The sequence below is a fragment of the Schistocerca nitens genome, chromosome 6, assembly GCF_023898315.1.
Source record: "Schistocerca nitens isolate TAMUIC-IGC-003100 chromosome 6, iqSchNite1.1, whole genome shotgun sequence".
NCBI lineage: Eukaryota > Metazoa > Arthropoda > Insecta > Orthoptera > Acrididae > Schistocerca > Schistocerca nitens.
The window spans coordinates 562,042,749-562,055,528 of record NC_064619.1 but is presented as its reverse complement, the minus strand read 5'-3'; positions in this window follow the sequence as shown (position 1 = coordinate 562,055,528).

Sequence of the window (12,780 nt, the reverse complement as noted above, 5' to 3'; positions counted from 1 at the left end):
GCCGCGTCAGTTGTCCAAAAAGGGTGAAAATGCCTGAAAACATCGAGAAGACGCGCGTTGTATTTCATACCAGCCCCAGGAGATCGATCATACGAGCTGCGCAACAGACGGGAATCAACTGGGGGGGGGGGGGGGGGGGCACTGTGAAAAATTGTTGTTGAAGACCTGAATCTCTTCCTATACAAAATTCAAATCCATCGCCCATTAAACCCCAGGACCATGGAACAGCGCTTGTGTTTCGCCAGCACTGTTAACTACAGAATTGACGAACAGGACTTTGATGTGAATATGGTTTCATTTATCGACGAAGCCCACTTTCATTTGGATGGGTTCGTCAACAAGCAAAATTGGCACATTTGGTGGACTGAGAATCCGTATTTGGCAATCGAGAAGTCTCTCTGTGTGGTGAGCGATGTCCAGTCACGGAATAATCGATGCGATATTTCTTCATGGTATGGTGACTACCGAACGGTACCTGAAGGTTTTGGAAGATGAATTCATCCCCGTTATCCAAAGTGACCCTGATTTCAATGTGGTTCATGTAAGACGGAACACGACACCATCGAAGCAGGAAAGTGTCCTGGAGGAGCACTTTGGGAAACACATTCTGGTTCTGGGGTACACAGAGGCCACTGGCATGGGTCCCGATTGGCCGCCATATTCTCCGGATCTGAAGACATGCAACTTCTTTTTGTGGGGCTATATTAAACACAAGGTGTACAGCAATAACCCCAAAACCACTGCTGAGCTGAAAATAACCAGCTAGTAGTGGGAGGAGGTGTTGTAGTACTGCCCTAACGAACTCTTAAAGCAGTTTAAATACTTAGGATCAATTATCCATTCCTAGGGAAGCTGTGAAGCAGATGTGGAAGGCAGGACAGAGCAGGAATGAAGAGCGATGAAGATGTTAAATGGTGTTCTGTGGAGCTGGGCAATACCAAAGGAAACAGAGAAGAGTAGTGTGCAAAGAGTAATTGAAACTATACCAACATAGGGTGCGGAAGAATGGGCTTTGAGGGAGCGGTAAAGAACAACACTACAGGCAGTAGAAATGGAAGGTATAAGGAGGGCAGCCAGGATATCCAGAACAGAGAGGAGAAGAAATGACGATATTAGGGAGGTAATGGGTGTGGAACAACCAATCGTGCAAAGACCTAAGAAAAGAACTCTTCAGTGGCATGGGGGCGTACGCGAATGGAGAAGCTAGATGGCCAAAAGCAAAACTTGAATAGTCGCTCCTGGGAAGAAGAAAGAGTGAACAGCCGAAAATAACAGGGAGAGCGCAAATAACTGCAAAGATGAGGAAGACTGCAATGATCGTTAATGCTGGCGAACAGTAACGAACGGTAACTATTAAAAAGTGGAGAAGCCCTTAAAAGTAAAAGTAATTATCTCACCGTGACCAATAATTCGACAAATACGGACGTTCAAAGTCAACAATTTCTCACTAGAGTACCGGGAAAGAAGTAGCCTCATAAGCAATGTATCGACCAAACCAAAACAAGTCAAATTACGCGCTGCCAGAAGGATATCTCATAACACATAAAATGAGTAAAAAATATACCGTCACAGATAACGTCCTTTACTACGACACTGATAATGTAAAGTAAAGAGGACGTGTCACATGCAAGTTATGTGTCAGCCCCCTGACAACCTGTTAAGTAATATTACCTAAAAATGTTATGTTAGTCTTCAGCATATTTCTGAAGTAGTAAGGTCTCGGAAAGTGTATCCCCCCTGCTTCAGTATTCTCTTTTATGTATGACTGGAATTGGTAGTGGTACCCACAATCCTCTAAAGCATTTTTTTTAATGAGATTTGAAATCCCTGGACTATCAGGACAGAGCGGATGAGGTTATATTTGTGGAAAGGGGCCAAAATAAGTTACTGTCAGTTGCACTCAACATATAAACTTTATTTCTTAAAACAGACAATCACACAAGCAAGAATCAAAAACTCGCAAGGTTTTAACGAAAGACCTGCTTTGATTTAATTTAGATCGGCTGAAGGCCACATCGAAAATCCAAGGCACAAGGCCTAAGCAAGGTACTGAGGTACAGGAGTTCTTCTGGAGGTTTCACTTCTTAAGGAAAAAAAATTTATCTTCAATATAAATACGCTGAAAGCCTTAACTTAAATTTTTCCCATAGAACTTGGTTGAAGGCCTCACATTAATCAAGAAAAATGTTACGGCTTAAGACCGAGACAAGGATTTTAAATGTTTAATCTAAATAGGCTGAAAACTCGGCTGAAGGCCGCATATCAACCAAACAATTTAACGGCTTAAGGCCTAGGAAGAAGATCTTTCAATTTGAAAAGGCTGAAGGCCTTATCTTAAAATATTTCGTGTAAAACTCGGCTGAAGGCCTCATACTAAAGAATAACAATCTTATGACTTAAGGGCAAGACAAGGACTTTGAATTTTTAATTTAAGAGGGATTAAAACTCGGCTGAAGGCCACACACTATGCAGAAAACAATTTTACGGCATAAGGCCTAAAGGGAAGAGCTTCTAAATTTTAGCTAAAATAGGCTAAAACGCGTCACATAAAAAACAGCTGAAGGCCACATATGAAACCCAAACAATCTCACGGCTTAAAGCCCAGACAAAGAAATTCTTGAATTTTTAATTTAAGCTGGAAAACTCGGCTGCAGGCGACATACAAACTAGAAACAATTTTTTTACGTCTTGAGGCCTAAGAAGAAAAGCCTTGCAATTTTAATAAACTAAACATCAGCTGAAGGCCACACAGAGTACTTAAGACTAAAAGGAAATCGCAATGTAAAACACAAGAAGCGGCGCTCAGAAGGTTCCAAAGATCAGCCTGGGAAGGTAACACTACGCATGTTTAGGTGAGACAGGCAGCCAGACCGACAACCTCTTAACTGGAAGGCAACCCAACCGAATGCCAGCCGACGAACCAACCAACAAGATCAGTTCTGCTCCACCCGACCAGCAAAACGACAACAAGATGTCAATAACGCAACGTTCTGGATACTGGTGCCCAATCCAGCCAAGTCAGAATAAATGCACAAAACTACCAACACCCCAACTGTCGAGCTACACGCCGTGCTGGACAGCATCAACAAGATGAGGAAAATACACTGCCGAAAACTATGTCAATGACCAGGGCAGGTCGCTGGAACGTCAACGGCCACAAGGCAGAAGATACTGCTGGTAAGCTTCATTGCCGGCCGTTGTGGCCGTGCGGCTAAAGGCGCTGCAGTCTGGAACCGCAAGACCGCTACGGTCGCAGGTTCGAATCCTGCCTCGGGCATGGATGTTTGTGATGTCCTTAGGTTAGTTAGGTTTAACTAGTTCTAAGTTCTAGGGGACTAATGACCTCAGCAGTTGAGTCCCATAGTGCTCAGAGCCATTTGAACCATAAGCTTCATTAATGAAAAAATGAATTAAATTAAGTTAAACACCACACAGAAAGATGGCTGCAATTCTAGCCGACTTCAATGCACACACGTTGTTGCTCGCAGGAATCTCCCAGAAAGCGACAACCAGGATCAAACAAAGAGATTTGATAGCAGTTGAGGCTTAATAGTAGGTTAAGTGAGCACTCAGATTTAGTGTCCAGGATCGGTGGGTGACGAACCTAGTAACCCTCGCAAGAAGCGCCTCACAACTCCAACCGCGCGTGCACGCTGCCAGCGGCTCCAGCCTGACAACGCGCCACGGAGGCTTCCTCACTATTGTGCCCCAACCGACCGACTGCCTCACACAGCACAGCCGGAAAATACTGGGTGATCAAAAAGTCAGTATAAATTTGAAAACTTAATAAACCACGGAATAATGTAGATAGACAGATAGAAATTGACACATGCTTGGAAATACATGGGGTTTTATTAGAACCAAAAAAGAAAAAAACAAAATTCACAAAATGTCCGACAGATGGCGCGTGAAAGATCTCGTGCGCGCGTCGTCTGGTGATGATCGTGTGCTCAGCCGCCACTTTTATCATGCTTGGCCTCCCAGGTCCCCAGACCTCAGTCCGTGCGATTATTGGCTTTGGGGTTTACCTGAAGTCACAAGTGTATCGTGATCGACCGACATCTCTAGGGATGCTGAAAGACAACATCCAACGCCAATGCCTCACCATAACTCCGGACTCGCTTTACAGTGCTGTTCACATCATTATTCCTCGACTACAGCTATTGTTGAGGAATGATGGTGGACATATTGAGCATTTCCTGTAAAGAACATCATCTTTGCATTGTCTTACTTTGTTATGCTAATTATTGCTATTCTGATCAGATGAAGCGCCATATGTCGAACATTCCAAGCATGTGTGTCAATTTGTGCCTCTCTATCTACATTATTCCGTGATTTATTCAGTTTTCAAATTTATTCTGACTTTTTGATCACCCGGTATATCCGTCACACCAAAGATAGTACAGCAGTTCTAGTATCGGTACACGCTGCTGCTGCCAGTCATGGAGAGAAGACAGCAACGTTATGGCGGTAACCGAAGAAGAAATGAGACACCACTGGACTGCAACCAATGATAAAAAAAAAAAAAAAAAGACAAGGGGTGACGCGAGCCAGCCATAGCTCAAGATTTTTGCTTCCTGTCTTCCTACAAAAACTAAATACATTGCATACAATCAGAAGCGTGGTAGGTATGGTGAGCGAAGAGTACCGTGACATGATGCTTCTTCTTTGTTGTCACGTTATTTGCTCGAGATTTACGAGAGGAGCGCCTCCGAGAAGAATAATGGAGGCACGTTTGTTAAACACACATGGAAGTCCAGATACAGCTGAGCTGCCTGTTTTAACAGAGAGTCACAAACAGCTTCATATTCCACGCAATCGCATCTGTTGAAAGGCGTGATGTTAGGAAGAACTCAGCTATCAGCTGGCAAAATTATTGTTTATTGGAACAGAATCGGTTTCGCCGCCGAAAGCCGCATCATCAGGTGCAACCAACACAGTAAAAAGCAGTACAATGTCACCTCATTTTCTGGATATTAAAATTAATAAAAGGATGTCCAAAATATGCTCTCAACGTTAAAAGGACATAGGCATACTCTAGTCAACATTTAGTATTCCGAGAATATCTTCAATACTATAGCAAGCATAAGGCAAAGAAGACGTGCTCCATTCTTTAGAATCTGCCTGCACCTAAAAAGAAAAAAGAAAATATTTTATAATGAGCATACGCTAAAACTTTATAAAAAGGTTCAGGATTGTCGATAGAAAACTCGCTGCTGACATGATTATTCGTGGCACTATATAAATTACTATGTGGAAAGTATCTGGTGTCAGTGTCTTGCCAGTGGGATGGCAGTGCAGCTCGCAGGAGGGCAAAGCAAAAGCGAACACAGACTACCCGGCTAGAGGAACCTAAGCTATTCATAAGGACAGAGTGTGAAGTCATGTACTCATGACTAGGAGCGCTGGGTCGCTACCTTTACAAATACACAATTTTATTACGTACCAACACCCAATCATACAAAGAGTAAAAATTTGCCGGGATGCTATTCCACATAGTAATTTGCATAGTGCCGCAAATAATTATATTAGCAGTGACATTTTTTATACCCAATCCGGACCCTTCTTATAAACTTTTAGCACCCACTCAAAATTTTTTTTTAGATGCAGGCACATTTTAAAGCATGGAACACGTCTTCTATACCTTACGCTCGCCATAGTGTATTGACGATACACTCTAAATAGTAAATTTTGACTAGGAGCGATGGGTATGCCTATGTTCTTTTAACGTTGTGAGTATCTTTTAGACGTTCCTTTATTAATTTTAATCCCCACAAAATGTGTTGACGCTGTACTTTTCTTTTTACCATGTACCTGATGATTTAGGGCGCGAAACCGGTTGTGTTACAATAAACAACCATTTTAACAGAGAGTGCTCCTTTCTACGCTTACGCTGCTTGACAAATAAAAGTGAAGCATCCAGAATTGGGTTCAGAGATGTGCAATGTCACTCCAGTGATTAAAAAATAGTGTCAGATTTACGAAAAATTAAGCAATAGGAGCCCACTCATCAGTGTGAAAGCCGGCCGCTGTGGCCGAGCGGTTCTAGGCGCTACAATCTGGAACCGCGCGACCGCTACTGTCGCAGGTTCGAATCCTGCCTCGGACATGGATGTGTATGATGTCCTTAGGTTAGTTAGGTTTAAGTAGTTGTAAGTGTAGGGGAGTGATGACCTCAGATGTTAAGTCCCATAGTGCTTACAGCCATTTGAATGAATCAGTGTGACGTTGCAGCCCACTGTCCTGGCTGAATACACCGACTAGGTTGGGAAACGTGTTGCAAAGCCAGTATATCCTCTCCTTTGGAAAGCTGACCCACAATTGTTGTACAAGCAAATAATCTTCGACATCCTGGATACCGACACTGGGGCGGAGGTAATGTCCGAACAGGTCCCACACACATTCTATAGGTGACAGATATGGAGAGGTTAATTGCCACAGGAATACCTCAACATCGCGCGGAGACACGTGGCGTGTGTGGACGAGCATTATCCTGCTGGAAAATGGCACCATGAGAGGTAACACATGGGGACGCACGACGTCTGGGACGTACCGTTCTGCCGTTGTGACCTAGTCACTACCAGCCGTGATTTGAAGTTATAACCCATAACTCTGTACACTCTGAGGCCAGGTTCAAATGGTTCAAATGGCTCTGAGCACTATGGGACTTAACATCTATGGTCATCAGTGCCCTTTAACTTAGAACTACTTAAACCTAACTAACCTAAGGACACCACACACATCCATGCCCGAGGCAGGATTCGAACCTGCGACCGTAGCAGTCGCGCGGTTGCGGACTGAGCGCCTAGCTGAGGCCAGGAGCAACACTGCTGTGCCTCTCATAAACACTGGAAGAGTGGGAAATCTCCCAAGGTCGCCGTCATACTCGCCGAGGATGGACAGAACCGCGAATCTGAATGCCACGGCATACATCAGCAGTCCATGCTTCCCTTCACAGCACCGCATCCAAATGCAGCCGTTTGTGTTGGGTTAAAGAAAGCCTACGCATGGGACGGCAATTCCCTACTCGGACTGCTGTTAGTCTCCGACCAATGGTGCAGGATGAGGCAGAATGTGGCGGGGGTCCATTACTTGGTCTCGGATGGCAGGAGCGGATGTGAAGCGGTGACGATGTGCTTGGTGTACAACACGACGATCCTCCCTTGTGGGGGTCAGACTTGATCGACGCTGGCGAAGTTCCCATGCAGTCCAAATGTCGGGCAACTATCACATATGAATGACACACAAATACGATTACTCTGACCTGTCGTTAGAGACGCACAATGCCACAACTCTGTCAGGTGCTGATAACGTTGTGTCGCACGAGGACACGCCATCTCCCTGTGCTTCACAGCTGTCACTCAACATTCGACGCTGTTCACGCTTCTTATATACTCTACCAGGCCTAGTAACAACATTAAATACAAACAACACACATGCACTGTGGTGGTCGTTCTACTAATCACAGAGAATTTCAACTCTAGTCATTTACATACCTGCCGATGGTGTGTACGCGTAAGAAATTACATTGATATTCGAACCTGTCTCTATGTTGCTACAGTTTCTACACTATGTGATCAAAAGTGTCCGGACACCCCAGAAACATACATTTTTCATATTAGGTGCATTGTGGTGCCACCTACTGCCAGGTACTCCACATCAGCGACCTCAGCAGTCATTAGACATCGTGAGAGCAGAATGGGGCGCTCCGCGGAACTCACGGACTTCGAACGTGGTCAGGTGATTGGGTGTCACTTGTGTCACACGTCTGTACGCGAGATTTCCACACTCCTTGTGGTGTCACCGCCAGACACCACACTTGCTAGGTGGTAGCCTTTAAATCGGCTGCGGTCCGTTAGTATACGGCGGACCCGCGTGTCGCCACTGTCAGTGATAGCAGACCGAGCGCCACTACACGGCAGGTCTAGAGAGACGTACTGGCACTCGCCCCAGTTGTACAGCCGACTTTGCAAGGAAAGGTTCACTGACAAATACGCTCTCATTTGCCGAGACGATAGTTAGCATAGCCTTCAGCTACATTTGCTACGACCTAGCAAGGCGCCGTATTCAATTGATATTGAGATTCTATTAATGTATCATCAAGAGCGATGTTCTACAAATGTGGATTAAAGTTAAGTATTCCAGAAGCTACGTACTTTTCTTTATAGCATTCATTACGTATCCTGTTTCAGACCTCACGCCAGCCTGCGTGAGTTTAAGCGCGTGCCTTTCGGCTTCCTCTCATTGTGTCTAGGCTGTCTTGTCTAGACACAACACTCCTAAACATCCCTAGGTCCACTGTGTCACTTGTGTCACAAGTCTGTACGCGAGATTTCCACATTCTTAAACATCCCTACGTCCACTGTTTCCGATGTGATAGTGAAGTGGAAACGTGAAGAGACACGTACAGCACAAAAACGTAGAAGTCGACCTTGTCTGTTGACTGACAGAGATAGCCGACAGTTGAAAAGGGTCGAAATCTGTAATAGGCTGACATTTATCCAGACAATCACAAAGGAATTCCAAACTGTATCAGGATCAACTGCAAGTACAATGATAGTTCGGCGGGAGCCGCGCGGATTTAGCCGAGCGGTCTGGACCGTGCGGCTGGTCCCGGCGGAGGTTCGAGTCCTCCCTCTGGCATGGGTGTGTGTGTTTGTCCATAGGATAATTTAGGTTAAGTAGTGTGTAAGCTTAGGGATTTCACACACATTTGAACATTTATTTTGATTTCGGCGGGAGGTGGAAAACTTGGGTCTCATGGTCGAGCGGCTGCACATAAGCCACACATCACGCAGGTAAATGCCAAACGACGACTCGCTTGGTGTAAGGAGCGTAAACATGGGACAATTGAACAGTGGAAAAACGTTGTGTGGAGTGACGAACCATGGTACACAATGTGGCGATCCGATGGCACGGTGTGGGTATGGCGAATACCCGGTGAATGTCATCTGCCAGCGTGTGTAGTGCCAACAGTAAAATTCGGTGGCGGTGGTGTTATGCTGTGGTCCTGTTTTTCATGGAGGGTTCTTGAATCCCTTGTTGTTTTGCGTGGCATTATCACAGCACAGAGCTACACTGATGTTTTAAGCAGCTTCTTGCTTCCCACTGTTGAAGAGCAATTCGGTGATGGAGCTTGCATCTTTGAACGCGATCGAGCACCTGTTCATAATGCACGGCCTGTGGCGGAGTGGTTACACGAGAATAACATCCCTGTAATGGACTGGCCTGATCTGAATCCTATAGAACACCTTTGGGACGTTTTGGAACGCCGGTTTCGTGCCATGCCTCACCGACCGACATCGATACCTCTCCTCAGTGCAGCGCTCCTTGAAGAATGGGCTGCCATTTCCCAAGAACAGCCCTGATTGAACATATGCACGCGAGAGTGGAAGCCGTCCTCAAGGCTAAGGGTGGGCCAACACCATTCTGAATTCCAGCATTACCGATGGAGGGCACCACGTACTTGTAAGTCATTTTCAGCCAGGTGTCCGGATACTTTTGATCACATAGTGTATAAATCATAAATTGCAGGAGGCTGGAATCGAAATGGTGACGTACACTCGTCAATCTGCGGCTATAACTGCTACAAGCACGACATACGGCGCAGTGGATGCGACAAATCAAATTCATGGTTCTGTTACTGTTTAGCTCACCAGCATATCATGAATGGGAGGGTCCTCTGAGAATAGCGCCCTACAGAAACGCCGCGTCTCTGCTGCACCTTAGCCTGTGGGCGTGGAGTTCGGAGATGGGTCAGCAGTCAGATAAGGCGCGCAGACGGCGGCCAATTTCTGGATGGGTCGAAGGGAGGGGGAGGATGGAGGGGGCTCGATATTATCGCCCTGGGTGCTGGCCGGTGCGGGGCAGCGGGTAATAATGTATAACTATGGCCGATAATAACCACCTGCCGCCGAGGTGTTTTGCTAAACGTCCGCCCGCCTCACCACTACAGACGCAAAAACATTCCGGTCTGCTGCGCCTCCGGGCAGCCCGCGCTGACTGACCCCTCTGACGTCACCAACGAGGTACACGGCCCGTCCGTAAATTATACTCTGCGGTACTGATCATAATAGCCGTAATGTCATAACACATAGAGAGGCAGTTATAACGTCATGTCATGCACTGAATCAAAGTTTTCAGAACACTTTGATGTTCTTTGGTGTCTAAATTCTGTATGCGAACAATTATAAGGTTTGAGATTTGAGTTACCGTGTTGCAGAAAGCAGACTGCTTTAAAAAGAACCATACAGTTTCCCAAGACTACGCCACCTGTCCAAGAAGTATCGAGACTGGATTAATATACACTACTGGCCATTAAAATTGCTAGACCAAGAAGAAATGCACATGATAAACGGGTATTCATTGGACAAATACATTATACTAGAACTGACATGTGATTACATTTTCATGCAATTTGGGTGCATAGATCCCGAGAAATCAGTACCCAGAACAACCATCTCTGGCCGTAATAACGGCCTTGATACGGCTGGGCATTGAGTCAAACAGAGCTTGGATGGCGTTTACAGGTACAGCTGCCCATGCAGCTTCAACACGATACCACATTTCATCAAGAGTAGCGTCTGGCGTATTGTGACGAGGCAGTTGCTCGGCCACCATTGACCAGAGGTTTTCAATTGGTGAGAGATATGGAGAATGTGCTGGCCAGGGCAGCAGTCAAACATTTTCTGTATCCAGAAAGACCCGTACAGGGCCTGCAACATGAGGTCGTGCATTATCCTGCTGAAATGTAGGATTTCGCAGGAATCGAATGAAGGGTAGAGCCACGGGTCGTAACACATCTGAAATGTAACGTCCACTGTTCAAAGTGCCGTCAATGCGAACAAGAATTGACCGAGACGTGTAACCAGTGGCACCGCATACCATCACGCCGGGTGATACGCCAGTATGACGATGACGAATACACGCTTCCAATGTTCGTTCACCGCGATGTCGCTAAACACGGATGCGACCATCATGATGTTGTAAACAGAACCTGTATTCATCCGAAAAAATGACGTTTTGCTATTCGTGCACTGAGGTTCGTCGTTGAGTACACCATCGCAAGCGCTCCTGTCTGTGATGCAGCGTCAAGGGTAAACGCAGCCATGGTCTCCGAGCTGATAGTCCATGCTGCTGCAAACGTCGTCGAACTGTTCGTGTAGATGGTTGTTGTCTTGGAATCGTCCCCATCTGTTGACTCAGGGATCGAGACGTGGCTGCACGATGCGTTACAGCCATGCGGATAAGATGCCTGTCATCTCGACTGCTAGTGATACGAGGCCGTTGGGATTCAGTACGGCGTTCCGTATTACCCTCCTGAACCCACCGATTCCATATTCTGCTAACAGTCATTGGATCTCGACGAACGCGAGCAGCAATGTCACGATATGATAAACCGCAATCGCGATAGGCTACAATCCGACCTTTATCAATGTCGGAAACGTGATGGTACGCATTTCTCCTCCCTACACGAGGCATCACAACAACGTTTCACCAGGCAACGCCGGTCAACTGCTGTTTGTGTATGAGAAATCGGTTGGAAACTTTCCTCATGTCAGCACGTTGTAGGTGTCGCCACCGGCGCCAACCTTGTGTGAATGCTCTGAAAAGCTAATCATTTGCATATCACAGCGTCTTCTTCCTGTCGGTTAAATTTCGCGTCTGTAGCACGTCATCTTCGTGGTGTAGCAATTTTAATGGCCAGTAGTGTAAAATAGAGAAAAGCTAAGAAGGTGGTTTTAATGCTGCAGGTGTTCTACATTGTCTATCTGCACTTGAGTTCATCACACAAAATATTCATAGAAGTATGTAAAACTGTCAGAAGAATCCTTTTTTGGGATGTTGTTGTAGTCATACGTAAGTGTGTGGAGTGTAATATAATGTTGGTGTTGTATGATGATGATGATGATGATGATGAAACAAGCGAGAGGGTGAAACCTGGTGTCGCCACATAGCCTACTCGTCGCGAATGGCACCAAGGAGGCCGACGAGCTTAACGTTCCTATCCAAAGGTAGGATGACCGTCAACATTCTCATATGCCATCACTTCGCGAGGCACTGCTGAGAAGTTCGGTATTTAAACCAGGACATTGGCGCAAAGTTTGGTGGTTAGAAGCCTTACGCCATCATCCCTCCTCCCCTTTTCGGCCAAATACTGGCAGTAAAAACTTTTTCAACTACCAGAATTCGAACCGGCTTACTTCCGGGTCGAGCACCGCTGCAGAAACGTGCGTTAACGACCTCGGAGGCGGGTAGTGTTGACCTTTCATGAGCATATCAGCACTTCGTCGTTTTATAGTACGTTCGCATTGATAACACCAAGTCTCCTAACCCTGATGGTTTTCCAGAAAAAGAGTTATCCACATTTTTCGTTTGAATCATGTCGCAGCAGGCTTCCACGCCTCATTGCTTTTGTCCTGGAGCCAAGGTGTGCAGAACTAACTTTGCACACACTTCTCTTCTTAAAAACATTTTGGAGAATGTCTTGAGCACTTTACAGATGATGCTCTCCTCTGTGATCTGTAACACAACTAGTTTGACACATCGTGTCCGTGCGTTCACTAATTAAAACTGGCTGTCACAGCTGACTAGTCGAATCCACATTTGTTGTTTATAGTTGTTAGTTTAAGCTGTCTCCGCAGATACCGTGCTAACGTCGCTTATACGAAAGTGTAACTTATACGAGGGCTGGAACTTTAGTAATGGAAACTATTTATTTACAGCTCGTACAGATACGTGTTCCAAAGTTTTACTGACCTCCAAAGTAGTCGTCAGCAT